The 27,762-nt window shown below is 48.3% G+C and overlaps 31 non-coding genes across 31 annotated transcripts; 10 read left to right on the top strand and 21 right to left on the bottom strand.

The window, feature by feature from the left end:
• Nucleotides 1-83: 83 nt before the first annotated feature.
• On the top strand, nt 84-155 carry Trnap-agg. The gene has a single exon. It is a non-coding gene; the product is annotated as a tRNA-Pro (tRNA).
• Nucleotides 156-349: 194 nt separating this feature from the next.
• Nucleotides 350-422, bottom strand: Trnav-aac. Its single transcript has one exon. It is a non-coding gene; the product is annotated as a tRNA-Val (tRNA).
• A 158-nt stretch (nt 423-580) lies between these two features.
• Nucleotides 581-653, bottom strand: Trnav-cac. Its single transcript has one exon. It is a non-coding gene; the product is annotated as a tRNA-Val (tRNA).
• Nucleotides 654-1,055: 402 nt separating this feature from the next.
• Nucleotides 1,056-1,127, top strand: Trnap-agg. The gene has a single exon. It is a non-coding gene; the product is annotated as a tRNA-Pro (tRNA).
• A 194-nt stretch (nt 1,128-1,321) lies between these two features.
• On the bottom strand, nt 1,322-1,394 carry Trnav-aac. Its single transcript has one exon. It is a non-coding gene; the product is annotated as a tRNA-Val (tRNA).
• Nucleotides 1,395-1,552: 158 nt separating this feature from the next.
• Trnav-cac lies at nt 1,553-1,625 on the bottom strand. The gene has a single exon. It is a non-coding gene; the product is annotated as a tRNA-Val (tRNA).
• Nucleotides 1,626-2,027: 402 nt separating this feature from the next.
• On the top strand, nt 2,028-2,099 carry Trnap-agg. Its single transcript has one exon. It is a non-coding gene; the product is annotated as a tRNA-Pro (tRNA).
• Nucleotides 2,100-2,293: 194 nt separating this feature from the next.
• On the bottom strand, nt 2,294-2,366 carry Trnav-aac. The gene has a single exon. It is a non-coding gene; the product is annotated as a tRNA-Val (tRNA).
• Nucleotides 2,367-2,524: 158 nt separating this feature from the next.
• On the bottom strand, nt 2,525-2,597 carry Trnav-cac. Its single transcript has one exon. It is a non-coding gene; the product is annotated as a tRNA-Val (tRNA).
• Nucleotides 2,598-2,999: 402 nt separating this feature from the next.
• Nucleotides 3,000-3,071, top strand: Trnap-agg. Its single transcript has one exon. It is a non-coding gene; the product is annotated as a tRNA-Pro (tRNA).
• Nucleotides 3,072-3,265: 194 nt separating this feature from the next.
• Nucleotides 3,266-3,338, bottom strand: Trnav-aac. Its single transcript has one exon. It is a non-coding gene; the product is annotated as a tRNA-Val (tRNA).
• A 158-nt stretch (nt 3,339-3,496) lies between these two features.
• Trnav-cac lies at nt 3,497-3,569 on the bottom strand. Its single transcript has one exon. It is a non-coding gene; the product is annotated as a tRNA-Val (tRNA).
• Nucleotides 3,570-3,971: 402 nt separating this feature from the next.
• Nucleotides 3,972-4,043, top strand: Trnap-agg. The gene has a single exon. It is a non-coding gene; the product is annotated as a tRNA-Pro (tRNA).
• Nucleotides 4,044-4,237: 194 nt separating this feature from the next.
• Nucleotides 4,238-4,310, bottom strand: Trnav-aac. The gene has a single exon. It is a non-coding gene; the product is annotated as a tRNA-Val (tRNA).
• A 158-nt stretch (nt 4,311-4,468) lies between these two features.
• Trnav-cac lies at nt 4,469-4,541 on the bottom strand. Its single transcript has one exon. It is a non-coding gene; the product is annotated as a tRNA-Val (tRNA).
• Nucleotides 4,542-4,943: 402 nt separating this feature from the next.
• Nucleotides 4,944-5,015, top strand: Trnap-agg. The gene has a single exon. It is a non-coding gene; the product is annotated as a tRNA-Pro (tRNA).
• A 194-nt stretch (nt 5,016-5,209) lies between these two features.
• Nucleotides 5,210-5,282, bottom strand: Trnav-aac. Its single transcript has one exon. It is a non-coding gene; the product is annotated as a tRNA-Val (tRNA).
• Nucleotides 5,283-5,440: 158 nt separating this feature from the next.
• Trnav-cac lies at nt 5,441-5,513 on the bottom strand. The gene has a single exon. It is a non-coding gene; the product is annotated as a tRNA-Val (tRNA).
• Nucleotides 5,514-5,915: 402 nt separating this feature from the next.
• On the top strand, nt 5,916-5,987 carry Trnap-agg. The gene has a single exon. It is a non-coding gene; the product is annotated as a tRNA-Pro (tRNA).
• A 194-nt stretch (nt 5,988-6,181) lies between these two features.
• Nucleotides 6,182-6,254, bottom strand: Trnav-aac. Its single transcript has one exon. It is a non-coding gene; the product is annotated as a tRNA-Val (tRNA).
• Nucleotides 6,255-6,412: 158 nt separating this feature from the next.
• Trnav-cac lies at nt 6,413-6,485 on the bottom strand. The gene has a single exon. It is a non-coding gene; the product is annotated as a tRNA-Val (tRNA).
• A 6,177-nt stretch (nt 6,486-12,662) lies between these two features.
• On the bottom strand, nt 12,663-12,735 carry Trnav-aac. The gene has a single exon. It is a non-coding gene; the product is annotated as a tRNA-Val (tRNA).
• A 158-nt stretch (nt 12,736-12,893) lies between these two features.
• Nucleotides 12,894-12,966, bottom strand: Trnav-cac. Its single transcript has one exon. It is a non-coding gene; the product is annotated as a tRNA-Val (tRNA).
• Nucleotides 12,967-13,368: 402 nt separating this feature from the next.
• On the top strand, nt 13,369-13,440 carry Trnap-agg. Its single transcript has one exon. It is a non-coding gene; the product is annotated as a tRNA-Pro (tRNA).
• A 194-nt stretch (nt 13,441-13,634) lies between these two features.
• Trnav-aac lies at nt 13,635-13,707 on the bottom strand. The gene has a single exon. It is a non-coding gene; the product is annotated as a tRNA-Val (tRNA).
• Nucleotides 13,708-13,865: 158 nt separating this feature from the next.
• Trnav-cac lies at nt 13,866-13,938 on the bottom strand. The gene has a single exon. It is a non-coding gene; the product is annotated as a tRNA-Val (tRNA).
• Nucleotides 13,939-14,340: 402 nt separating this feature from the next.
• Nucleotides 14,341-14,413, top strand: Trnap-agg. The gene has a single exon. It is a non-coding gene; the product is annotated as a tRNA-Pro (tRNA).
• A 193-nt stretch (nt 14,414-14,606) lies between these two features.
• On the bottom strand, nt 14,607-14,679 carry Trnav-aac. The gene has a single exon. It is a non-coding gene; the product is annotated as a tRNA-Val (tRNA).
• A 6,652-nt stretch (nt 14,680-21,331) lies between these two features.
• Trnap-agg lies at nt 21,332-21,403 on the top strand. Its single transcript has one exon. It is a non-coding gene; the product is annotated as a tRNA-Pro (tRNA).
• A 194-nt stretch (nt 21,404-21,597) lies between these two features.
• Nucleotides 21,598-21,670, bottom strand: Trnav-aac. The gene has a single exon. It is a non-coding gene; the product is annotated as a tRNA-Val (tRNA).
• Nucleotides 21,671-21,828: 158 nt separating this feature from the next.
• Nucleotides 21,829-21,901, bottom strand: Trnav-cac. Its single transcript has one exon. It is a non-coding gene; the product is annotated as a tRNA-Val (tRNA).
• Nucleotides 21,902-27,762: the final 5,861 nt, after the last annotated feature.

Below are 27,762 nucleotides of genomic sequence, written 5' to 3' on the forward strand. Positions count from 1 at the left end.
CATCCCGCCAGCGTACACGAGACTTCCAGGGCACCCTGGACGACATCTAGGGACTGCAACAATTGGCATTCGCCGTGTCACAGGGCTCGTTGGTCTAGGGGTATGATTCCTGCTTAGGGTGCAGGAGGTCCCGGGTTCAAATCCCGGACGAGCCCTAGCGTTTTGTGCAAACTGATCGCACGTCAGTGGCTGAGTCAGCGCAAAAAGCTCGCCGTCAATATCAAATGAATTTCTTATTCGATGTGAGCAATTGACACTCTGGTCCGACGCGTGAAGGCGATTACGAAGGTTTCGGGTACAGATGGTAGCAGATGCATGTTAGTAAGTCTTGCTTAAAGTGATGAAAAAGTGTTTCCGCCCGGGATCGAAGCGGGGACCTTCTGCGTGTTAGGCAGACGTGATAACCGCTACACCACGGAAACTGCTTGTGTGCACCTTACTTCACAGACAACTTGTACTGATGTTGCCATCGTAACTCAAAAATTCAATAAATGTGGTACTTGCAAAACGAAGGGACATGCAGCAGATCCACACACGACGTGGCTCATTGGAGGACAATACGACATAGGCAGGAAAACACTGTTCCCGCCCGGGATCGAACCGGGGACCTTCTGCGTGTGAAGCAGACGTGATAACCGCTACACTACGGAAACGACGGACCCGAGGAGTCCATCCTTGTTCACTCGAACTTGCCTCAGCCTTTCTCTCGTCCGCGAATGCACACACGACAGTTCTTTTGTCAGTCTGGAACCCATCACAGCCGAGGGCTCAAGAAGTCTTCGGGGTGCTCGAGAGGGTGTCTGCCGTAGCACCCCTAACGAGATAGCGGCGTTTCGCGCAGTCGTTATTGCAAGTCATATCAGCAAAAGCAATCACTTTCTCAGCAGCAGGCAGTGCGAGCCCAGCGGCAGCTCTACATGAAGGTACCAATAGCCCAGGAAGGCCGCCGACTGCGGGAATTCGCGCCGCCCCCATCCCGCCAGCGTACACGAGACTTCCAGGGCACCCTGGACGACATCTAGGGACTGCAACAATTGGCATTCGCCGTGTCACAGGGCTCGTTGGTCTAGGGGTATGATTCCTGCTTAGGGTGCAGGAGGTCCCGGGTTCAAATCCCGGACGAGCCCTAGCGTTTTGTGCAAACTGATCGCACGTCAGTGGCTGAGTCAGCGCAAAAAGCTCGCCGTCAATATCAAATGAATTTCTTATTCGATGTGAGCAATTGACACTCTGGTCCGACGCGTGAAGGCGATTACGAAGGTTTCGGGTACAGATGGTAGCAGATGCATGTTAGTAAGTCTTGCTTAAAGTGATGAAAAAGTGTTTCCGCCCGGGATCGAAGCGGGGACCTTCTGCGTGTTAGGCAGACGTGATAACCGCTACACCACGGAAACTGCTTGTGTGCACCTTACTTCACAGACAACTTGTACTGATGTTGCCATCGTAACTCAAAAATTCAATAAATGTGGTACTTGCAAAACGAAGGGACATGCAGCAGATCCACACACGACGTGGCTCATTGGAGGACAATACGACATAGGCAGGAAAACACTGTTCCCGCCCGGGATCGAACCGGGGACCTTCTGCGTGTGAAGCAGACGTGATAACCGCTACACTACGGAAACGACGGACCCGAGGAGTCCATCCTTGTTCACTCGAACTTGCCTCAGCCTTTCTCTCGTCCGCGAATGCACACACGACAGTTCTTTTGTCAGTCTGGAACCCATCACAGCCGAGGGCTCAAGAAGTCTTCGGGGTGCTCGAGAGGGTGTCTGCCGTAGCACCCCTAACGAGATAGCGGCGTTTCACGCAGTCGTTATTGCAAGTCATACCAGCAAAAGCAATCACTTTCTCAGCAGCAGGCAGTGCGAGCCCAGCGGCAGCTCTACATGAAGGTACCAATAGCCCAGGAAGGCCGCCGACTGCGGGAATTCGCGCCGCCCCCATCCCGCCAGCGTACACGAGACTTCCAGGGCACCCTGGACGACATCTAGGGACTGCAACAATTGGCATTCGCCGTGTCACAGGGCTCGTTGGTCTAGGGGTATGATTCCTGCTTAGGGTGCAGGAGGTCCCGGGTTCAAATCCCGGACGAGCCCTAGCGTTTTGTGCAAACTGATCGCACGTCAGTGGCTGAGTCAGCGCAAAAAGCTCGCCGTCAATATCAAATGAATTTCTTATTCGATGTGAGCAATTGACACTCTGGTCCGACGCGTGAAGGCGATTACGAAGGTTTCGGGTACAGATGGTAGCAGATGCATGTTAGTAAGTCTTGCTTAAAGTGATGAAAAAGTGTTTCCGCCCGGGATCGAAGCGGGGACCTTCTGCGTGTTAGGCAGACGTGATAACCGCTACACCACGGAAACTGCTTGTGTGCACCTTACTTCACAGACAACTTGTACTGATGTTGCCATCGTAACTCAAAAATTCAATAAATGTGGTACTTGCAAAACGAAGGGACATGCAGCAGATCCACACACGACGTGGCTCATTGGAGGACAATACGACATAGGCAGGAAAACACTGTTCCCGCCCGGGATCGAACCGGGGACCTTCTGCGTGTGAAGCAGACGTGATAACCGCTACACTACGGAAACGACGGACCCGAGGAGTCCATCCTTGTTCACTCGAACTTGCCTCAGCCTTTCTCTCGTCCGCGAATGCACACACGACAGTTCTTTTGTCAGTCTGGAACCCATCACAGCCGAGGGCTCAAGAAGTCTTCGGGGTGCTCGAGAGGGTGTCTGCCGTAGCACCCCTAACGAGATAGCGGCGTTTCGCGCAGTCGTTATTGCAAGTCATATCAGCAAAAGCAATCACTTTCTCAGCAGCAGGCAGTGCGAGCCCAGCGGCAGCTCTACATGAAGGTACCAATAGCCCAGGAAGGCCGCCGACTGCGGGAATTCGCGCCGCCCCCATCCCGCCAGCGTACACGAGACTTCCAGGGCACCCTGGACGACATCTAGGGACTGCAACAATTGGCATTCGCCGTGTCACAGGGCTCGTTGGTCTAGGGGTATGATTCCTGCTTAGGGTGCAGGAGGTCCCGGGTTCAAATCCCGGACGAGCCCTAGCGTTTTGTGCAAACTGATCGCACGTCAGTGGCTGAGTCAGCGCAAAAAGCTCGCCGTCAATATCAAATGAATTTCTTATTCGATGTGAGCAATTGACACTCTGGTCCGACGCGTGAAGGCGATTACGAAGGTTTCGGGTACAGATGGTAGCAGATGCATGTTAGTAAGTCTTGCTTAAAGTGATGAAAAAGTGTTTCCGCCCGGGATCGAAGCGGGGACCTTCTGCGTGTTAGGCAGACGTGATAACCGCTACACCACGGAAACTGCTTGTGTGCACCTTACTTCACAGACAACTTGTACTGATGTTGCCATCGTAACTCAAAAATTCAATAAATGTGGTACTTGCAAAACGAAGGGACATGCAGCAGATCCACACACGACGTGGCTCATTGGAGGACAATACGACATAGGCAGGAAAACACTGTTCCCGCCCGGGATCGAACCGGGGACCTTCTGCGTGTGAAGCAGACGTGATAACCGCTACACTACGGAAACGACGGACCCGAGGAGTCCATCCTTGTTCACTCGAACTTGCCTCAGCCTTTCTCTCGTCCGCGAATGCACACACGACAGTTCTTTTGTCAGTCTGGAACCCATCACAGCCGAGGGCTCAAGAAGTCTTCGGGGTGCTCGAGAGGGTGTCTGCCGTAGCACCCCTAACGAGATAGCGGCGTTTCACGCAGTCGTTATTGCAAGTCATACCAGCAAAAGCAATCACTTTCTCAGCAGCAGGCAGTGCGAGCCCAGCGGCAGCTCTACATGAAGGTACCAATAGCCCAGGAAGGCCGCCGACTGCGGGAATTCGCGCCGCCCCCATCCCGCCAGCGTACACGAGACTTCCAGGGCACCCTGGACGACATCTAGGGACTGCAACAATTGGCATTCGCCGTGTCACAGGGCTCGTTGGTCTAGGGGTATGATTCCTGCTTAGGGTGCAGGAGGTCCCGGGTTCAAATCCCGGACGAGCCCTAGCGTTTTGTGCAAACTGATCGCACGTCAGTGGCTGAGTCAGCGCAAAAAGCTCGCCGTCAATATCAAATGAATTTCTTATTCGATGTGAGCAATTGACACTCTGGTCCGACGCGTGAAGGCGATTACGAAGGTTTCGGGTACAGATGGTAGCAGATGCATGTTAGTAAGTCTTGCTTAAAGTGATGAAAAAGTGTTTCCGCCCGGGATCGAAGCGGGGACCTTCTGCGTGTTAGGCAGACGTGATAACCGCTACACCACGGAAACTGCTTGTGTGCACCTTACTTCACAGACAACTTGTACTGATGTTGCCATCGTAACTCAAAAATTCAATAAATGTGGTACTTGCAAAACGAAGGGACATGCAGCAGATCCACACACGACGTGGCTCATTGGAGGACAATACGACATAGGCAGGAAAACACTGTTCCCGCCCGGGATCGAACCGGGGACCTTCTGCGTGTGAAGCAGACGTGATAACCGCTACACTACGGAAACGACGGACCCGAGGAGTCCATCCTTGTTCACTCGAACTTGCCTCAGCCTTTCTCTCGTCCGCGAATGCACACACGACAGTTCTTTTGTCAGTCTGGAACCCATCACAGCCGAGGGCTCAAGAAGTCTTCGGGGTGCTCGAGAGGGTGTCTGCCGTAGCACCCCTAACGAGATAGCGGCGTTTCGCGCAGTCGTTATTGCAAGTCATATCAGCAAAAGCAATCACTTTCTCAGCAGCAGGCAGTGCGAGCCCAGCGGCAGCTCTACATGAAGGTACCAATAGCCCAGGAAGGCCGCCGACTGCGGGAATTCGCGCCGCCCCCATCCCGCCAGCGTACACGAGACTTCCAGGGCACCCTGGACGACATCTAGGGACTGCAACAATTGGCATTCGCCGTGTCACAGGGCTCGTTGGTCTAGGGGTATGATTCCTGCTTAGGGTGCAGGAGGTCCCGGGTTCAAATCCCGGACGAGCCCTAGCGTTTTGTGCAAACTGATCGCACGTCAGTGGCTGAGTCAGCGCAAAAAGCTCGCCGTCAATATCAAAAGAATTTCTTATTCGATGTGAGCAATTGACACTCTGGTCCGACGCGTGAAGGCGATTACGAAGGTTTCGGGTACAGATGGTAGCAGATGCATGTTAGTAAGTCTTGCTTAAAGTGATGAAAAAGTGTTTCCGCCCGGGATCGAAGCGGGGACCTTCTGCGTGTTAGGCAGACGTGATAACCGCTACACCACGGAAACTGCTTGTGTGCACCTTACTTCACAGACAACTTGTACTGATGTTGCCATCGTAACTCAAAAATTCAATAAATGTGGTACTTGCAAAACGAAGGGACATGCAGCAGATCCACACACGACGTGGCTCATTGGAGGACAATACGACATAGGCAGGAAAACACTGTTCCCGCCCGGGATCGAACCGGGGACCTTCTGCGTGTGAAGCAGACGTGATAACCGCTACACTACGGAAACGACGGACCCGAGGAGTCCATCCTTGTTCACTCGAACTTGCCTCAGCCTTTCTCTCGTCCGCGAATGCACACACGACAGTTCTTTTGTCAGTCTGGAACCCATCACAGCCGAGGGCTCAAGAAGTCTTCGGGGTGCTCGAGAGGGTGTCTGCCGTAGCACCCCTAACGAGATAGCGGCGTTTCGCGCAGTCGTTATTGCAAGTCATATCAGCAAAAGCAATCACTTTCTCAGCAGCAGGCAGTGCGAGCCCAGCGGCAGCTCTACATGAAGGTACCAATAGCCCAGGAAGGCCGCCGACTGCGGGAATTCGCGCCGCCCCCATCCCGCCAGCGTACACGAGACTTCCAGGGCACCCTGGACGACATCTAGGGACTGCAACAATTGGCATTCGCCGTGTCACAGGGCTCGATGGTCTAGGGGTATGATTCCTGCTTAGGGTGCAGGAGGTCCCGGGTTCAAATCCCGGACGAGCCCTAGCGTTTTGTGCAAACTGATCGCACGTCAGTGGCTGAGTCAGCGCAAAAAGCTCGCCGTCAATATCAAATGAATTTCTTATTCGATGTGAGCAATTGACACTCTGGTCCGACGCGTGAAGGCGATTACGAAGGTTTCGGGTACAGATGGTAGCAGATGCATGTTAGTAAGTCTTGCTTAAAGTGATGAAAAAGTGTTTCCGCCCGGGATCGAAGCGGGGACCTTCTGCGTGTTAGGCAGACGTGATAACCGCTACACCACGGAAACTGCTTGTGTGCACCTTACTTCACAGACAACTTGTACTGATGTTGCCATCGTAACTCAAAAATTCAATAAATGTGGTACTTGCAAAACGAAGGGACATGCAGCAGATCCACACACGACGTGGCTCATTGGAGGACAATACGACATAGGCAGGAAAACACTGTTCCCGCCCGGGATCGAACCGGGGACCTTCTGCGTGTGAAGCAGACGTGATAACCGCTACACTACGGAAACGACGGACCCGAGGAGTCCATCCTTGTTCACTCGAACTTGCCTCAGCCTTTCTCTCGTCCGCGAATGCACACACGACAGTTCTTTTGTCAGTCTGGAACCCATCACAGCCGAGGGCTCAAGAAGTCTTCGGGGTGCTCGAGAGGGTGTCTGCCGTAGCACCCCTAACGAGATAGCGGCGTTTCGCGCAGTCGTTATTGCAAGTCATATCAGCAAAAGCAATCACTTTCTCAGCAGCAGGCAGTGCGAGCCCAGCGGCAGCTCTACATGAAGGTACCAATAGCCCAGGAAGGCCGCCGACCGCGGGAATTCGCGCCGCCCCCATCCCGCCAGCGTACACGAGACTTCCAGGGCACCCTGGACGACATCTAGGGACTGCAATAATTGGCATTGGCCGTGTCACAGGGCTCGTTGGTCTAGGGGTCGAGTTCCGCCGCAGCAGCGGCCGTGTGCAGACGTGCCGGAGTGCTCGCTCCGCGCTTGTTTGGCGGCGCCTGCAGCTGGTTGGGCCTTGTAAGTACATCATGGCCTTTGCCATGGATGATCAGTTACGCCGTTACACGTTGCGTTTCCAATTCCCGTTCGGTTTTAGCCGACCACAGGTCCACGAATTAGTCGATTTCTTCTTCGACAGATTGAGTCTTAAAGACGAGGAAGTTTTAGGATTTTCATACGATTTCCTGGCGAATGCTGTCTACGTGAAACTTGTTAGTGACGAGCCTTGTTTACGTGTAATGGACTTAACTAAGGGTACTGCCGAGTTCGTTAATTCTGATGGTGAAATTTGTAAAGTTGTCGTTACCCATGCTGGGTTAGGTCTGCGCACGGTCCGTGTGTTCAACCTACCATTTGAAATTGAACTTGCACGTATTCGGCAATGTCTGTCCCAGTATGGGAACGTATTGGACATTCACCAAGAGCAGTGGAGTGGACTTAAACACTTCAATGTGGATAATGGTGTCAGGGTAGCGCGAATTGACCTCTCGAAGCATATCCCGTCGAATGTCGTGATACAAGGCTTCCGGGCACTCGTTATGTACGAGGGGCAACCACGTACTTGTGTACTTTGTGGCTCTACGGACCATCTGAAGGCCGCGTGTCCCCGTGCTAAACCAGTGCGTCGTGTTTTGCGACAGCGCGATGCCCTTGTAGCAGGGCAGGATGGCAATAGGCCGACGTATGCCGAGAGCCTTGTCGGTCCGTCTGTCGTTAGCGCGCCACAGCTGCACGCGGCTGAGGTTGTGCCTGACGTGACCGCCGCCGATGTAAACACAGCTACGGCGAGCCGAATGCCCGTTGATTCTGACGTGGAAAACTATGCAATCGACGGGGCCGGAAATTCGCGCCCTTCTGATGCTGGCGTGGTCCGTGTGGAACTTCCGCCAGGATTGCCCGATCAACATCTGCACCCATCTGCGGAGAGTCTTCCACCTGAGGACTCTGGTAACCAGCCGCGAGTTTCCCATCCCCTTGAAGTGTCTTCTCCGCTAAGCGCAGTTTCCGGCAACGAACAGTCTCCCGCGGGTGCTACTCTTACCGCTGCGAAACCCGACATCAACGAACACGTTGAGGACGTCCGTCCTCAGAAGAAAGGACGACAAAAGAAATCGGTCCGTAAGCAGAGTGACGAGGAAACTCGTACTCTTGAACAGAAACTGCAACGTACAATCAAGCAGTTCCGGACCGATGAATGTGAGAGAATCGTTACAGACGATGGAGTACAGGTCGTGCAGCATTCAGAGGAGACCGATGTGGTGATGCATGTCGACAGTTCTGGACCCGATGCATTTATCGATACCACTCCCTCGCCGGGGTCGAGCAAGCAGCCGTCCTGGGCCGACGATACGCATTAACATTGTATTGCCCTTTCTTATGCGGGATTACAAAATTGCAACTGCTAATATAAATCGAATAACATCTGATGTCAAATTAAAGTGTTTGACTGACTATATGTACGCCGCCGATATCGATATCGTTTTCTTACAAGAAGTCGTCACACCCAAGGTCGGGAATGTCACGGGCTATGAGGCCGTCATCAATATCGGCGATGAGGCAGGGACTGCAATTTTGTACAAAGCGGGCATCACTTGCCGACCTCGAGCGGTTTTAGAAACGGGTAGAGGGATTGTCGTACAATTCGAAGATTTGCTTTTGATCAACGCCTACGCCCCGACTGGATCTACAGGCCGAAGGGATAGGAGTGTATTTTATCGCGATGAAATTGTACCATTATTATCCTGTGGTTGTTCGAGGATTTTATTGGGCGGCGATTTTAATTGTGTTGTACGCAGAGAAGACCAGTGTCCGAATTTTAATTTTTGTTTGGAGTTGCGAGATTTAATTGATGGGCTGGACTTACAAGATACCTGGTGCTCACTTCGCCCGCAGGTCGCCGGATGTACTTATGTTACCGCTGCCTCCGCTAGTCGTCTGGATAGGTTTTATGTATCTAAAGACATTTTAAGCGCTGCCAGGGATTGTGAAATATGGCCTGTTAATTTTAGCGACCACTGTGCGTATCACATCACGCTTCGGCATGTCTCGCAGAAAACCTTTTTGGGTCGAGGCGTCTGGCAACTGAACGTCGCCCTGTTGAACGACGGCGACCTGAAGAAGGATCTTATTGCAACGTGGCAATGGTGCCTCCAGCGACGACAAAGATATAGGGAGCGTGTTCATTGGTGGACGGAGTTAGTGAAGCCGCACATAAAGAAATGTATTTGTCAGTTTGCCAGGGCTAAGGCGTACTGGAAGAAACAGACGTTGGAGTTTTATTTTACCGCTCTCCGCCAGTTGTATAACGATTCCTCTGCACTGCCTGGCAATCTCCTTCGCATTAAACGTACCAAAGCCAAAATCACCGCTTTGGTTCGGGAGTCTCTGGCAGGAGCCCAAGTCCGGGCACGCTCTTCCGATGACACCTTTAATGAGTCTGCGTCCTTGTACCACGTCATACGGGAAGCTAAAAGGGGCAGACAAAAAATCATTACTCAACTGACAGATGACGAAGGTCGTGTTTATGATGAGCAAGGCGAGCTTAAGACTTTTATTCGGAATCATTTCCGGCAACTTTACTCACTGCATGACACAGATGTAGAGGCGGGAGAGGAATTTTTGTCTAACATTACGGCATCGGTGGATCCGGACGACCACGCACAGCTCCTGGCAACCATAACTAACTTCGAAGTGAAGTCTATCATTACGTCTGCGGCGAAAGGAAAAGCTGCAGGCTTAGACAGTTTGCCGATTGAATTTTATCTTCGGTACTGGGATGTTTTCGGCGACGAACTGACTATCATGTATAATGAATTGTTAATGAATACTGCTCTTCCATCGCAGTTTACTGAGGGCATGATAGTCTTAGTCTCCAAACCGTCACCGGGGACTTCACTCAATAACTTACGACCAATCACCCTACTCAACGCAGATTTCAAAATCTTTACTAGGATTATCAATGCCAGACTCAAGCCAGTCCTTCGTAAAGTTCTTGGTTCATATCACATGAACGTGGTTACTGGCCGATCAATGATAGACGCCCTGTGCGAATACCGAGATATTGCATATTTGACTTGGATTTGCAAGACCACGTTGGCAATAGTCTTTTTTGACTTCGATAAGGCATTTGATAGGACTAACCACGGATTTCTGTTCAGAACGCTGGAAAAACTGGGTTTCAACCAGCATTTCGTACAGATAATAAGCAACTGTATCTGCAATACGTCTTCCCGCGTGAAATTCAACGGCCAGTTAACAGCCCCTGTGCCCATTCAACAAGGTTTGCGACAAGGGTGCCCGCTTTCTACGACTCTTTTCGCCATTGCTATAGAGCCACTACTGAAGACGTTTTGCGTCACCTTACCGGGTCTTCAAACGCTGAATACAAAGACCGTCTGTCATGCCTATGCGGACGATATTAGCGTCCTTATCAACAACAACGAAGATTTCGACACCGTGCGACGGCTTGTACACCAGTATGCCAGCGCCTGCGGTGCACGCCTTAACGAACGGAAATCCAAAGTCTTGCATTTAGGTCCGCAGGCTCGCTTTGCGAACACCGTTTGGTTAGAGGCAACCAACCAACTCAAGCACCTTGGTTTGATTCTCACTTCGAATCCGCGGGAAATGGTGAGAGTGAATTGGGAACAGAAGCTCAACGTCCTTCGAGCTTTGATTCGAGAGCACAATATGCGGTCTTTAGATAGGATTCAGAGAGCACATTTCGTCAATTATTATGTTCTCAGCAAGATTTACCATGTTGCCGCTGTTCTCCCTATTCCTACCGATATTGCAAACAGAATTTTAGCTCTTGCAGGCTGGTACGTTTGGCGAGGTAATATTTTTAAAGTCGCTTTCAAGGCTACCGCTTTACCTCACTATAAAGGTGGTCTAGCCCTTAAAGATGTTGAATTACAGTGCTTAGCGATTTTTCTAGCTCGAACATCAAGGATCTTACGATGTAGTCAGACAGGTCTTACGGCACGTCTATTCCAGCAGTTACGACCACAGGATATGACGCCACCGATAAATGTTGGACCTATCCATCCCGAGCTCGTTCATATTCGCCGATATTACGTGGAGTCCAGCTATGTGCATCAACACCTGCAAACATTCACTGCTGCGGCTGTCTACAGTGTATTTACGAATCGGCAACAGAATAACTCTATTGAAATGAAGTATCCTGGCAAGAACTGGCGACAAATTTGGATGAATATCAGCACTCCTCTTCTTCGTTCCCGAGTACGTTCCTTGTGGTATGATGTTGTGAACGAGGTGATGCCCACGGGAGAGAAATTGTGTAAGATCCAATTACGGCCTACGCCGACTTGCGACGCATGTGGACATGTGGAAACGTTGCAACACATATTATACTGCAGAGATCAAACGCAAATCCGGAACTGGACGAGAATGAAACTGGCTCTTCTTAATAGAACGTCGCCATCCGCAATACAACTGCAGGATATACTCCACCCGGACTGGCAATTATTTCCGAAATCTAAAAATAATAGCTATACCTGGTTAATTGGACAGTACCTCTATTATATGCTGACAACTAAAACGCCTACACTTTCTGATTTTCATATGTATCTTATTGCCGAATATTACGCGATCAAACGATTACGCAAATATAAAGAAAAATTTCAGAAATTTCTCACCGTTGCTTTGATTGATGGAAAACTTTAAGTGTGCGAACTATTGAGTACGATTATTGATTTTTATTTCTTTCTTCTATTATCAGGGTATCTCTTTGTCAGTTCTCCGGACTTTATTGTTTCATGGTTGGTACCATGTGTGCACCTAAGGCCGAAGAGAAGCAGCATGCAACAGGATGCTAAACTTGTGGAGCCAATATTTATTTCTGTTTCTTTACGTTCCCCAGAAGACACGTATAGTTTGATTTGATGAAGTTTCACTCAGACGAGGCAGTATTTCTTTCCAGATACCCGTTTTTTCCTCAACACGGAAGTTTATTTTCTCCTTATTATCTCTGATGCTGAAAGAGAAACATATGCTCTTGTTGATTTTGTCTCCACCAACTCAAGGAACACACCAGTTACTTTAGTGAATAACTGCAAGGAAACAGCACGGCGGCCATCTCGGCGAACATACTCTCAACGCTAAGAGATGACAACATTAAATCAAGCCTTCAATGCAACTCAAACATCGATGAAAGCAGAACGACACGGAAACATTCATGCCATTACTAAGTGAAGACGAGCTTGAGAGGTAGTGATCCTGAGATATACCACCGCAAAATATATATATAAAAATATAAAAATAAAAAAAAAATAAAAAAAATCTCCAAAAAAAGCGTAGAAGCTAGCCGAAGAAGGCACAAAAAGGTGAGCGTATGGATGGGCTGTGTGGGGAGAAGGGAGGCCCAAAAAAAAAAAAAAAAAAAAAAAAAAAACAAAAAAAAAAAAAAAAAAAGGGGTATGATTCCTGCTTAGGGTGCAGGAGGTCCCGGGTTCATATCCCGAACGAGCCCTAGCGTTTTGTGCAAACTGATCGCACGTCAGTGGCTGAGTCAGCGCAAAAAGCTCGCCGTCAATATCAAATGAATTTCTTATTCGATGTGAGCAATTGACACTCTGGTCCGACGCGTGAAGGCGATTACGAAGGTTTCGGGTACAGATGGTAGCAGATGCATGTTAGTAAGTCTTGCTTAAAGTGATGAAAATGTGTTTCCGCCCGGGATCGAAGCGGGGACCTTCTGCGTGTTAGGCAGACGTGATAACCGCTACACCACGCAAACTGCTTGTGTGCACCTTACTTCACAGACAACTTGTACTGATGTTGCCATCGTAACTAAAAAATTCAATAAATGTGGTACTTGCAAAACGAAGGGACATGCAGCAGATCCACACACGACGTGGCTCATTGGAGGACAATACGACATAGGCAGGAAAATACTGTTCCCGCCCGGGATCGAACCGGGGACCTTCTGCGTGTGAAGCAGACGTGATAACCGCTACACTACGGAAACGACGGACCCGAGGAGTCCATCCTTGTTCACTCGAACTTGCCTCAGCCTTTCTCAAGTCCGCGAATGCACACACGACAGTTCTTTTGTCAGCCTGGAACCCATCACAGCCGAGGGCTCAAGAAGTCTTCGGGGTGCTCGAGAGGGTGTCTGCCGTAGCACCCCTAACGAGATAGCGGCGTTTCACGCAGTCGTTATTGCAAGTCATACCAGCAAAAGCAATCACTTTCTCAGCAGCAGGCAGTGCGAGCCCAGCGGCAGCTCTACATGAAGGTACCAATAGCCCAGGAAGGCCGCCGACTGCGGGAATTCGCGCCGCCCCCATCCCGCCAGCGTACACGAGACTTCCAGGGCACCCTGGACGACATCTAGGGACTGCAACAATTGGCATTCGCCGTGTCACAGGGCTCGTTGGTCTAGGGGTATGATTCCTGCTTAGGGTGCAGGAGGTCCCGGGTTCAAATCCCGGACGAGCCCTAGCGTTTTGTGCAAACTGATCGCACGTCAGTGGCTGAGTCAGCGCAAAAAGCTCGCCGTCAATATCAAATGAATTTCTTATTCGATGAGAGCAATTGACACTCGGGTCCGACGAGTGAAGGCGGTTACGAAGGTTTCGGGTACAGATGGTAGCAGATGCATGTTAGTAAGTCTTGCTTAAAGTGATGAAAAAGTGTTTCCGCCCGGGATCGAACCGGGGACCTTCTGCGTGTTAGGCACACGCGATAACCGCTACACCACGGAAACTGGTTGTGCGCACTTTACTTCACAGACAACTTGTAGTGATGTTGCCATCGTAACTCAAAAATTCAATAAATGTGGTACTTGCAAAATGAAGGGACATGCAGCAGATCCACACACGACGTGGCTCATTGGAGGACAATACGACATAGGCAGGAAAATACTGTTCCCGCCCGGGATCGAACCGGGGACCTTCTGCGTGTGAAGCAGACGTGATAACCGCTACACTACGGAAACGACGGACCCGAGGAGTCCATCCTTGTTCACTCGAACTGGCCTCAGCCTTTCTCAAGTCCGCGAATGCACACACGACAGTTCTTTTGTCAGCCTGGAACCCATCACAGCCGAGGGCTCAAGAAGTCTTCGGGGTGCTCGAGAGGGTGTCTGCCGTAGCACCCCTAACGAGATAGCGGCGTTTCACGCAGTCGTTATTGCAAGTCATACCAGCAAAAGCAATCACTTTCTCAGCAGCAGGCAGTGCGAGCCCAGCGGCAGCTCTACATGAAGGTACCAATAGCCCAGGAAGGCCGCCGACTGCGGGAATTCGCGCCGCCCCCATCCCGCCAGCGTACACGAGACTTCCAGGGCACCCTGGACGACATCTAGGGACTGCAACAATTGGCATTCGCCGTGTCACAGGGCTCGTTGGTCTAGGGGTATGATTCCTGCTTAGGGTGCAGGAGGTCCCGGGTTCAAATCCCGGACGAGCACTAGCGTTTTGTGCAAACTGATCGTACGGCAGTGGCTGAGTCAGCGCAAAAAGCTCGCCGTCAATATCAAATGAATTTCTTATTCGATGAGAGCAATTGACACTCGGGTCCGACGAGTGAAGGCGGTTACGAAGGTTTCGGGTACAGATGGTAGCAGATGCATGTTAGTAAGTCTTGCTTAAAGTGATGAAAAAGTGTTTCCGCCCGGGATCGAAGCGGGGACCTTCTGCGTGTTAGGCAGACGTGATAACCGCTACACCACGGAAACTGCTTGTGTGCACCTTACTTCACAGACAACTTGTACTGATGTTGCCATCGTAACTAAAAAATTCAATAAATGTGGTACTTGCAAAACGAAGGGACATGCAGCAGATCCACACACGACGTGGCTCATTGGAGGACAATACGACATAGGCAGGAAAATACTGTTGCCGCCCGGGATCGAACCGGGGACCTTCTGCGTGTTTTTTTTTTTTTTTTCTTTTGTTTTATTTTTTTTAGACCGCTCGGCCACGCTACCTACGCGCCACGGTGGTCACAGGAGCTGCGTTCTTACCCACGAGACCACACCGCAATGGCACAAAAACGAGAAGTAAAAACTGGCAGCGGTGGGATTCGAACCCACGCCTCCGAAGAGACTGGTGCCTTAAACCAGCGCCTTAGACCGCTTTTTTTTTTTTTTTTTTTTTTTTTTTTATTTTTTTGGTTGCTCACTGTCTAGTTCTTTTTTTTTTGTATTAGTTTGTTTGTTTTATTTTCGCTTTTTTTTTTCTTGTAAGGGAAGAATCTTCATTGAATGCAAAAAATAAGTGTTATGGTAAGGCACTATTGCCATAGCCTTATTGTCTTCTTGATAGGTATAATAATAATAAAAAAAAAGGAGAAAAATCCTCTTCCATTAAAAGAAATGAGACTTCCATGTTAGTAATAAAATCGAAAAAAAAAAAAAACTTATCTGTACCCTACGATGGTGATTTTTTTGTTGTTTCTTGTTCTTAATTTTTTTTTCTTTTTTTTTTTTTTTCCTTTTTAACGTTTTTTTGTTTTTTTTTCGGCTCTGCTGTGGAACGAACAAAATAGCCTTCTGAGTTAGCAGAGTATAATTGATGGTTATATGAAGCTGGAAAATTGTAATTTTTTTTTTTCCTGGTTTTTAGAAAACAAGCGTCCATTCGCTTAAAGAAATGATTTGTGTTTATCGCAGCCGCATGTCAACCAATGCCCAGTCGCTCAAATACTATTTTTAGCATATTGCCGTAGTTCTTCTTGTGATCTTTATATTTCAGGGCTCTATAAAAAGCAAACTTCAAGTTCACGTAAAACTCAATGGAATTGTCAGATCCCAGGTGATTAATTACGTAGTTCACATAGTGTCCCATTAACCAGTGGACGGAGTTGTTTTTTGCTGCGGGAAAATAGCGAGTCTGAGGCCTGAGGAATGTCACAGGGGGAAAATTTTCTACCGAAGACCTCGTAAGAAATGCAAGTTGTTCTCTAATCCAATTACAGATTTGTAGATTCCCACCGCACGTTAATCTGTGCACTAACGTATCGATCAGTTTGCATTTGAGACATAGATTCGTTTCGCTGATGCCGATTGCATGTAGCCTTTCATTAGTGCTGATGGTCCCATTCACTGTTTTATACCATGTTGATTTGACGTCGGATGGAAGACTACGCATATGAATATTTTCCCATATGGCGTCCCAATCAAAATGTGGGTATTTGCTTTCTAATTTGTTTCTCCCCTCCATTTTCCTTCGATGACACAGAATATCGCGGGCCGTGATCCGTCGTGAGTTGATTATGGCATTGCCAAGATAGCTGAGTTCCACGAAATATACTCGAACGTGCTGGAGCCGGTTATTTATTTTTTGCACATTCACCGGTGGCTGTAGACTTGCAGGCCTGACAACTTCAAATAATTTAGTTGTAACGCTGTCAGCGTGGTCGCTAAGGATAGTGGCGGTCCTTTTTATAAAAAGTGCAGACGCCTTATTTCTAATGTCAACTAAACCTAAACCTCCTTTCCTGGGATCTAAGGTCGCTGTTGTTGCAGCTACTCGGAATATTTCACCTCTCCACAGATAACTGGCAATGGTAGACATTATCTGTTTTCCAATCATTTTTGGTAACGGGAAGATCTGCGCTGTAAAGTAACCTTTGGAGAGGAGGCAGTTGTTAATGAAAAGTACCCTCTGAAACTGGTTCATATTACGGGAAAGGTTTTCTCTTGTTATTCCAAGAATTTGTCCTGACGTATTTCTCCAATTGATAGCTGCCATTTTCAATGGACAAGGCGTCAGCGTTATTCCCAGTGCTTTGCACTGGGTGACTTTTGTCGCCCAGGCTAATGTGGTGTGTTGAAAACCCCGTAGGTTTAAAAGTTTGCTTTTGTTTGCGTTGAGACTCGCTCCGGAGACGCTACAGTACTTCTTAATTAATATGTCCAATTTCGAAATGTCTTCGGCATTACGCACTACGACTCCGACATCATCGGCATAGGCGTTTATAACAGTTCGGTGAGCAGATAATGTGAGGCCAGTCAGGGTGACATGAACACTGCGGAGAAAAGGCTCTAAAGACAGCACGAAGAGGAGCATTGAGAGGGGGCTGCCTTGAGGCACGCCACGCCTGATCTGGATCTGCTTTGTCCTCTGGCTGTTAACTGAGATACAAGCGCTGATTCCTGTTGCAATATTTCTAATCACACTTAGGACGCGCTCATTAAAACCTATTTTCTTCAGTGTGGCATTAAGGAATCTATGATCCACACGATCAAAAGCTTTCTGGAAGTCAATAAACATGATAGCACATTTGATATTGGTCACAGCAGTGATTGCAATTACATCTCTATATTCAGCTATGCTTTTAAAAATACTCCTATTAGGAACACATGACTGGTATGGGCTTACTATCTTTGTAGCGAGCTGTGAGAGTCTGTTGTTTATAATTCTGCTGATAATTTTATAATCAGAGTTTAACAGAGAGATAGGACGAAAGTTATTAAGGTTTGTTTTTGCAGTAGTTTTTGGAATGAGTACTATTGTACTCTCTTTAAAAACAGAAGGTATCTGTTTTCCCTGAAGCACCTCGTTTGTGATTCGGGTAAACATGTCACCAATCAAAGGCCAGTATCGTATATAAAATTCAACAGGCAAACCATCCGGTCCCGGCGATTTCTTCAAAGGAGACTTGCAGATGGTTCTGTAGATTTCTTCGTTAGGACACTCGACGAGAAGGTTTTCGTTTTCCTCATCCGACACCTGAGGAGCTATGGAACTAAGGTAATCATCGAAGGACTCTTCACATACAGGACTGACTGAGTATAGGTCTTCGTAATACTTGTGCACTGCATTGACGATGGCTCTCTGAGTCGTGAGTGTCTCGCCATTTTCAGACTGAAGTCCATCGATGAAGGTGCGTCTCCTATTTCTTTCGTGCCTCAGTAGATGGTACAAGGAAGCACGTTCATCCTCCACGACTGTTTTAGCCTTTGATTTTATTTTCAGACCCTCCATCTGCTGTCTTTTAATGCTGAGCAATTTGGCCTTGGTTCGCTTGATATCTACCAGACGGATGTTGGAAGTGTCTGCCTGCTCGTATAGATTTCGCAGCACGGTGTAATAAAATTCTATGGAATTTTTCAAGTCTTTCGATCGTTGTGCACCATAATGGATGAGAACTTTTCGCAGTTTAGGCTTTGCCCTGTTGCACCACCAGTCTAGTACTGAGACATGCCTGTTTACGGAGCGGAGGCACATCGCCCACGCTTCTGTCAAACTTTCCTCTAGTCCGTCTTCCTGCATCAGTGACATGTTAAGGTGCCATTGACTTCTGAAACGACGAGTAGGTTGCGCAGTAAGGCTGACGGTAGCAAGCACGGCACTATGATCAGAAAAGTAGACAGGAGTCGTCTCCGCTTTAATGAAAGAGCTGACTAGACTTTGCGATATGTAGAGTCTGTCAATTCTACTTCGTGATTGAGGACCGATATATGTGAAAGCCACAAATGTGGGATACGTTATTTCCCAAGCATCTTTAAGCTGTAAAACAGTGACAAAACGCTTCAATTCATTGCAGTTATTAAAATTTGGAACCTGGTCTTTTTTATTGATCACACAATTAAAATCACCGCCGATTATAAGATCCGTTGGGTTTTTCCGCAATAAATAAATGATCTCGTCTTTAAAGAACTGTGCTCTTGCCATTCTATTGGATGTGCCGGAAGGGGCATACAGATTGATAAGAGTAAAACCAAAGACTTTTATACCTATCGCTCTGCCGGATTCCAATCTTTCAATATCTGTGACAGGGATCCCCTCCCTGACTAAAATTGCTGTCCCTATGTTAGTGTCAAGCGAGACATTTGAAATAGACAAATATCCTGGCACTGTAAGGTTAGTGAGTACAACTTCTTGTAGGAAAACAATGTCCGTCCCTGACTCATATAGGTACTCTTTGAGCGCCGCAATTTTAGTCGTCGATGTAATCCTGTTAATATTGATAGTGGCAAAAGTATACGCCTGGGACATTTAGTTTACATAAAAATGTACATAAAGGAATAAAAAAAATTGTAAAATAATGATAAAAACAGGGAGCTGTGTCGCTTCTAGAAGGGATAAAATATTCCACTTCAACAAGCACCTGCAAGAATAATCTACAGAGAAATACCTATGAGTATGGAAAATACATGAACCACTGCGTTTGGTTCCTCCGAAAAATGACTAAGACAATAGGACAATCAGAACGTACAGCGGTTCAACGATATTTTTTCCCCCCTTTTTTTTTTTTTTTTTTTTTTTTTTTTTTGGTGAATGGTGATCCTCAGTGTGGTGGAGTATTCCTAAGTTCTCGGGTTTTAGCTTTGCAGAGGGGCTTTCCATCAGTAATGGTACTTGAAGGTACATCCTTAGGTTTTTCCGTAATAATTTCATACAGGACATTCTTGGCCATTGCGTCATCTTGTCCAGGGTGTTGTTTGCTTTGGTTACGGGAAGCTTTGAGATTAGGTTGCGGTTTAAGTCTACGTCTTTGGACATCGTGGTTCAACGCGCCGTCCTTCGCGGTGTCTATCTTCACCACCGTAGAGACCGAAGCTGCCTCAACAGTGTCCTGTTCATGACGTCCACTTCCTTGTCCTTCCGGCACTAACTCCAGGGCACTGACTGAATCGGTTGGTTGGGGGTCGGTAAGTTCGTGAATGCGGTTCTGCTCCGTCACCTCATGGGGTTCGGAGTGCGGCACGTCCGTCGCCGCGACAACCGTTACTGCTTCGCCTCTGTGGTCGGTTGGTACCTGTGCGGCAGCCGACAGCGGTTGGGTTGTCTTAGCCGCTGTCGTCATTTCCATACATGTACTGTCTGTTTCCTCTAACACATTTGCGTCACACTGCTTCTGTTTGCGGGTGGAGGGGGAGTTGCGGGAGGACTCGCCGTCCGAGCCGTCATCAGTCACCTCCAACGGTCGTTTCTTATTCTGAAGATCGCATTCGGGAACAGAAGGGTGACTTGTTATTACTTGCAGAGGTGGGAACTCTGTGTTAGTTACAGCGGGCATTGTAGAAGTACCTGCACCACTGTCATTAGCAGAAGGAGGGGAGTTGTTGCTTGGTAAGACGTCGCTAAGGGTCAATTTTTGACGCTGTGTTAGATTATTCCGGAGGACAAAAACACGGCGTGGACAATCTTGTCTGAAATGACCTGTCTCGTTACAAATATTACACGTACGCTCCTGTCCAGAATAAACAACATGTGCTTTATGACCTGCAACAGATATATGGGACGGAATATTGGCTTTCACCTCCATTTCGACGGACCTAATGCCATTATAACACTGTATCTTGTACAGCTTCGACCATCTTTCGTTATAGATGGATTTAACTTCCCCATATTTAGATAGAGCGTCTTTGATCAACTGATTGTCAACTTCGATAGGAACGTTCAAAATCCTCACATTGGTGTACATGATATCAGCTTTTCGTACAGAAACATTACTTTTGGAACCATCTCGATGAACAAATTCAACAGAATTACCCCATTTTGCAATTAACTTATCGATAGTCACGGAGTTCAGAAATTTAACATAAACACAGTATTTTTCAGCATCTAACTGCGTGGTGTGAACAGAGTCAGAATTGATACAGATTACCTCTGTGAGCCAGTCATGGATCTCCAGTGCAGTGGGTTGGACCGGCCGGGTTTCCTTCTCGAACGAGAAGACTAACGTATTCTTCCTGACGGTGTCAGACATGATCTTCCGTGCCGACGAAATTCCGGTACAAACCGAAATCGCGACGAAGAACGAAACGGAGAGTGGACAATAACACTTCAAAAACACTTATCAGGACCACTAAATGCAATAACACTACGAAAATGCACAGACAGCTGTACGTAAACACAAAACACCGGCGATTGCGCAAGCGTGTGCGGAGCAAGCAACAAGCACGTCCGACCGCGGCGACGGCTAAAGCCAGAATGCGTGTGAAGCAGACGTGATAACCGCTACACTACGGAAACGACGGACCAGAGGAGTCCATCCTTGTTCACTCGAACTTGCCTCAGCCTTTCTCAAGTCCGCGAATGCACACACGACAGTTCTTTTGTCAGCCTGGAACCCATCACAGCCGAGGGCTCAAGAAGTCTTCGGGGTGCTCGAGAGGGTGTCTGCCGTAGCACCCCTAACGAGATAGCGGCGTTTCACGCAGTCGTTATTGCAAGTCATACCAGCAAAAGCAATCACTTTCTCAGCAGCAGGCAGTGCGAGCCCAGCGGCAGCTCTACATGAAGGTACCAATAGCCCAGGAAGGCCGCCGACTGCGGGAATTCGCGCCGCCCCCATCCCGCCAGCGTACACGAGACTTCCAGGGCACCCTGGACGACATCTAGGGACTGCAATAATTGGCATTGGCCGTGTCGCAAGGCTCGTTGGTCTAGGGGTATGATTCCTGCTTAGGGTGCAGGAGGTCCCGGGTTCAAATCCCGGACGAGCCCTAGCGTTTTGTGCAAACTGATCGCACGTCAGTGGCTGAGTCAGCGCAAAAAGCTCGCCGTCAATATCAAATGAATTTTTTATTCGATGTGAGCAATTGACACTCTGGTCCGACGCGTGAAGGCGATTACGAAGGTTTCGGGTACAGATGGTAGCAGATGCATGGTAGTAAGTCTTGCTTAAAGTGATGAAAAAGTGTTTCCGCCCGGGATCGAACCGGGGACCTTCTGCGTGTTAGGCAGACGTGATAACCGCTACACCACGGAAACTGCTTGTGTGCACCTTACTTCACAGACAACTTGTACTGATGTTGCCATCGTAACTCAAAAATTCAATAAATGCGGTACTTGCAAAACGAAGGGACATGCAGCAGATCCACACACGACGTGGCTCATTGGAGGACAATACGACATAGGCAGGAAAACACTGTTCCCGCCCGGGATCGAACCGGGGACCTTCTGCGTGTGAAGCAGACGTGATAACCGCTACACTACGGAAACGACGGACCCGAGGAGTCCATCCTTGTTCACTCGAACTTGCCTCAGCCTTTCTCTCGTCCGCGAATGCACACACGACAGTTCTTTTGTCAGTCTGGAACCCATCACAGCCGAGGGCTCAAGAAGTCTTCGGGGTGCTCGAGAGGGTGTCTGCCGTAGCACCCCTAACGAGATAGCGGCGTTTCGCGCAGTCGTTATTGCAAGTCATATCAGCAAAAGCAATCACTTTCTCAGCAGCAGGCAGTGCGAGCCCAGCGGCAGCTCTACATGAAGGTACCAATAGCCCAGGAAGGCCGCCGACCGCGGGAATTCGCGCCGCCCCCATCCCGCCAGCGTACACGAGACTTCCAGGGCACCCTGGACGACATCTAGGGACTGCAATAATTGGCATTGGCCGTGTCACAGGGCTCGTTGGTCTAGGGGTCGAGTTCCGCCGCAGCAGCGGCCGTGTGCAGACGTGCCGGAGTGCTCGCTCCGCGCTTGTTTGGCGGCGCCTGCAGCTGGTTGGGCCTTGTAAGTACATCATGGCCTTTGCCATGGATGATCAGTTACGCCGTTACACGTTGCGTTTCCAATTCCCGTTCGGTTTTAGCCGACCACAGGTCCACGAATTAGTCGATTTCTTCTTCGACAGATTGAGTCTTAAAGACGAGGAAGTTTTAGGATTTTCATACGATTTCCTGGCGAATGCTGTCTACGTGAAACTTGTTAGTGACGAGCCTTGTTTACGTGTAATGGACTTAACTAAGGGTACTGCCGAGTTCGTTAATTCTGATGGTGAAATTTGTAAAGTTGTCGTTACCCATGCTGGGTTAGGTCTGCGCACGGTCCGTGTGTTCAACCTACCATTTGAAATTGAACTTGCACGTATTCGGCAATGTCTGTCCCAGTATGGGAACGTATTGGACATTCACCAAGAGCAGTGGAGTGGACTTAAACACTTCAATGTGGATAATGGTGTCAGGGTAGCGCGAATTGACCTCTCGAAGCATATCCCGTCGAATGTCGTGATACAAGGCTTCCGGGCACTCGTTATGTACGAGGGGCAACCACGTACTTGTGTACTTTGTGGCTCTACGGACCATCTGAAGGCCGCGTGTCCCCGTGCTAAACCAGTGCGTCGTGTTTTGCGACAGCGCGATGCCCTTGTAGCAGGGCAGGATGGCAATAGGCCGACGTATGCCGAGAGCCTTGTCGGTCCGTCTGTCGTTAGCGCGCCACAGCTGCACGCGGCTGAGGTTGTGCCTGACGTGACCGCCGCCGATGTAAACACAGCTACGGCGAGCCGAATGCCCGTTGATTCTGACGTGGAAAACTATGCAATCGACGGGGCCGGAAATTCGCGCCCTTCTGATGCTGGCGTGGTCCGTGTGGAACTTCCGCCAGGATTGCCCGATCAACATCTGCACCCATCTGCGGAGAGTCTTCCACCTGAGGACTCTGGTAACCAGCCGCGAGTTTCCCATCCCCTTGAAGTGTCTTCTCCGCTAAGCGCAGTTTCCGGCAACGAACAGTCTCCCGCGGGTGCTACTCTTACCGCTGCGAAACCCGACATCAACGAACACGTTGAGGACGTCCGTCCTCAGAAGAAAGGACGACAAAAGAAATCGGTCCGTAAGCAGAGTGACGAGGAAACTCGTACTCTTGAACAGAAACTGCAACGTACAATCAAGCAGTTCCGGACCGATGAATGTGAGAGAATCGTTACAGACGATGGAGTACAGGTCGTGCAGCATTCAGAGGAGACCGATGTGGTGATGCATGTCGACAGTTCTGGACCCGATGCATTTATCGATACCACTCCCTCGCCGGGGTCGAGCAAGCAGCCGTCCTGGGCCGACGATACGCATTAACATTGTATTGCCCTTTCTTATGCGGGATTACAAAATTGCAACTGCTAATATAAATCGAATAACATCTGATGTCAAATTAAAGTGTTTGACTGACTATATGTACGCCGCCGATATCGATATCGTTTTCTTACAAGAAGTCGTCACACCCAAGGTCGGGAATGTCACGGGCTATGAGGCCGTCATCAATATCGGCGATGAGGCAGGGACTGCAATTTTGTACAAAGCGGGCATCACTTGCCGACCTCGAGCGGTTTTAGAAACGGGTAGAGGGATTGTCGTACAATTCGAAGATTTGCTTTTGATCAACGTCTACGCCCCGACTGGATCTACAGGCCGAAGGGATAGGAGTGTATTTTATCGCGATGAAATTGTACCATTATTATCCTGTGGTTGTTCGAGGATTTTATTGGGCGGCGATTTTAATTGTGTTGTACGCAGAGAAGACCAGTGTCCGAATTTTAATTTTTGTTTGGAGTTGCGAGATTTAATTGATGGGCTGGACTTACAAGATACCTGGTGCTCACTTCGCCCGCAGGTCGCCGGATGTACTTATGTTACCGCTGCCTCCGCTAGTCGTCTGGATAGGTTTTATGTATCTAAAGACATTTTAAGCGCTGCCAGGGATTGTGAAATATGGCCTGTTAATTTTAGCGACCACTGTGCGTATCACATCACGCTTCGGCATGTCTCGCAGAAAACCTTTTTGGGTCGAGGCGTCTGGCAACTGAACGTCGCCCTGTTGAACGACGGCGACCTGAAGAAGGATCTTATTGCAACGTGGCAATGGTGCCTCCAGCGACGACAAAGATATAGGGAGCGTGTTCATTGGTGGACGGAGTTAGTGAAGCCGCACATAAAGAAATGTATTTGTCAGTTTGCCAGGGCTAAGGCGTACTGGAAGAAACAGACGTTGGAGTTTTATTTTACCGCTCTCCGCCAGTTGTATAACGATTCCTCTGCACTGCCTGGCAATCTCCTTCGCATTAAACGTACCAAAGCCAAAATCACCGCTTTGGTTCGGGAGTCTCTGGCAGGAGCCCAAGTCCGGGCACGCTCTTCCGATGACACCTTTAATGAGTCTGCGTCCTTGTACCACGTCATACGGGAAGCTAAAAGGGGCAGACAAAAAATCATTACTCAACTGACAGATGACGAAGGTCGTGTTTATGATGAGCAAGGCGAGCTTAAGACTTTTATTCGGAATCATTTCCGGCAACTTTACTCACTGCATGACACAGATGTAGAGGCGGGAGAGGAATTTTTGTCTAACATTACGGCATCGGTGGATCCGGACGACCACGCACAGCTCCTGGCAACCATAACTAACTTCGAAGTGAAGTCTATCATTACGTCTGCGGCGAAAGGAAAAGCTGCAGGCTTAGACGGTTTGCCGATTGAATTTTATCTTCGGTACTGGGATGTTTTCGGCGACGAACTGACTATCATGTATAATGAATTGTTAATGAATACTGCTCTTCCATCGCAGTTTACTGAGGGCATGATAGTCTTAGTCTCCAAACCGTCACCGGGGACTTCACTCAATAACTTACGACCAATCACCCTACTCAACGCAGATTTCAAAATCTTTACTAGGATTATCAATGCCAGACTCAAGCCAGTCCTTCGTAAAGTTCTTGGTTCATATCACATGAACGTGGTTACTGGCCGATCAATGATAGACGCCCTGTGCGAATACCGAGATATTGCATATTTGACTTGGATTTGCAAGACCACGTTGGCAATAGTCTTTTTTGACTTCGATAAGGCATTTGATAGGACTAACCACGGATTTCTGTTCAGAACGCTGGAAAAACTGGGTTTCAACCAGCATTTCGTACAGATAATAAGCAACTGTATCTGCAATACGTCTTCCCGCGTGAAATTCAACGGCCAGTTAACAGCCCCTGTGCCCATTCAACAAGGTTTGCGACAAGGGTGCCCGCTTTCTACGACTCTTTTCGCCATTGCTATAGAGCCACTACTGAAGACGTTTTGCGTCACCTTACCGGGTCTTCAAACGCTGAATACAAAGACCGTCTGTCATGCCTATGCGGACGATATTAGCGTCCTTATCAACAACAACGAAGATTTCGACACCGTGCGACGGCTTGTACACCGGTATGCCAGCGCCTGCGGTGCACGCCTTAACGAACGGAAATCCAAAGTCTTGCATTTAGGTCCGCAGGCTCGCTTTGCGAACACCGTTTGGTTAGAGGCAACCAACCAACTCAAGCACCTTGGTTTGATTCTCACTTCGAATCCGCGGGAAATGGTGAGAGTGAATTGGGAACAGAAGCTCAACGTCCTTCGAGCTTTGATTCGAGAGCACAATATGCGGTCTTTAGATAGGATTCAGAGAGCACATTTCGTCAATTATTATGTTCTCAGCAAGATTTACCATGTTGCCGCTGTTCTCCCTATTCCTACCGATATTGCAAACAGAATTTTAGCTCTTGCAGGCTGGTACGTTTGGCGAGGTAATATTTTTAAAGTCGCTTTCAAGGCTACCGCTTTACCTCACTATAAAGGTGGTCTAGCCCTTAAAGATGTTGAATTACAGTGCTTAGCGATTTTTCTAGCTCGAACATCAAGGATCTTACGATGTAGTCAGACAGGTCTTACGGCACGTCTATTCCAGCAGTTACGACCACAGGATATGACGCCACCGATAAATGTTGGACCTATCCATCCCGAGCTCGTTCATATTCGCCGATATTACGTGGAGTCCAGCTATGTGCATCAACACCTGCAAACATTCACTGCTGCGGCTGTCTACAGTGTATTTACGAATCGGCAACAGAATAACTCTATTGAAATGAAGTATCCTGGCAAGAACTGGCGACAAATTTGGATGAATATCAGCACTCCTCTTCTTCGTTCCCGAGTACGTTCCTTGTGGTATGATGTTGTGAACGAGGTGATGCCCACGGGAGAGAAATTGTGTAAGATCCAATTACGGCCTACGCCGACTTGCGACGCATGTGGACATGTGGAAACGTTGCAACACATATTATACTGCAGAGATCAAACGCAAATCCGGAACTGGACGAGAATGAAACTGGCTCTTCTTAATAGAACGTCGCCATCCGCAATACAACTGCAGGATATACTCCACCCGGACTGGCAATTATTTCCGAAATCTAAAAATAATAGCTATACCTGGTTAATTGGACAGTACCTCTATTATATGCTGACAACTAAAACGCCTACACTTTCTGATTTTCATATGTATCTTATTGCCGAATATTACGCGATCAAACGATTACGCAAATATAAAGAAAAATTTCAGAAATTTCTCACCGTTGCTTTGATTGATGGAAAACTTTAAGTGTGCGAACTATTGAGTACGATTATTGATTTTTATTTCTTTCTTCTATTATCAGGGTATCTCTTTGTCAGTTCTCCGGACTTTATTGTTTCATGGTTGGTACCATGTGTGCACCTAAGGCCGAAGAGAAGCAGCATGCAACAGGATGCTAAACTTGTGGAGCCAATATTTATTTCTGTTTCTTTACGTTCCCCAGAAGACACGTATAGTTTTATTTGATGAAGTTTCACTCAGACGAGGCAGTATTTCTTTCCAGATACCCGTTTTTTCCTCAACACGGAAGTTTATTTTCTCCTTATTATCTCTGATGCTGAAAGAGAAACATATGCTCTTGTTGATTTTGTCTCCACCAACTCAAGGAACACACCAGTTACTTTAGTGAATAACTGCAAGGAAACAGCACGGCGGCCATCTCGGCGAACATACTCTCAACGCTAAGAGATGACAACATTAAATCAAGCCTTCAATGCAACTCAAACATCGATGAAAGCAGAACGACACGGAAACATTCATGCCATTACTAAGTGAAGACGAGCTTGAGAGGTAGTGATCCTGAGATATACCACCGCAAAATATATATATAAAAATATAAAAATAAAAAAAAAAAATAAAAAAAATCTCCAAAAAAAGCGTAGAAGCTAGCCGAAGAAGGCACAAAAAGGTGAGCGTATGGATGGGCTGTG

The sequence above is a fragment of the Schistocerca americana genome, unplaced genomic scaffold (genome assembly GCF_021461395.2).
Source record: "Schistocerca americana isolate TAMUIC-IGC-003095 unplaced genomic scaffold, iqSchAmer2.1 HiC_scaffold_569, whole genome shotgun sequence".
In the NCBI taxonomy this organism is placed as follows: Eukaryota; Metazoa; Arthropoda; class Insecta; order Orthoptera; family Acrididae; genus Schistocerca; species Schistocerca americana.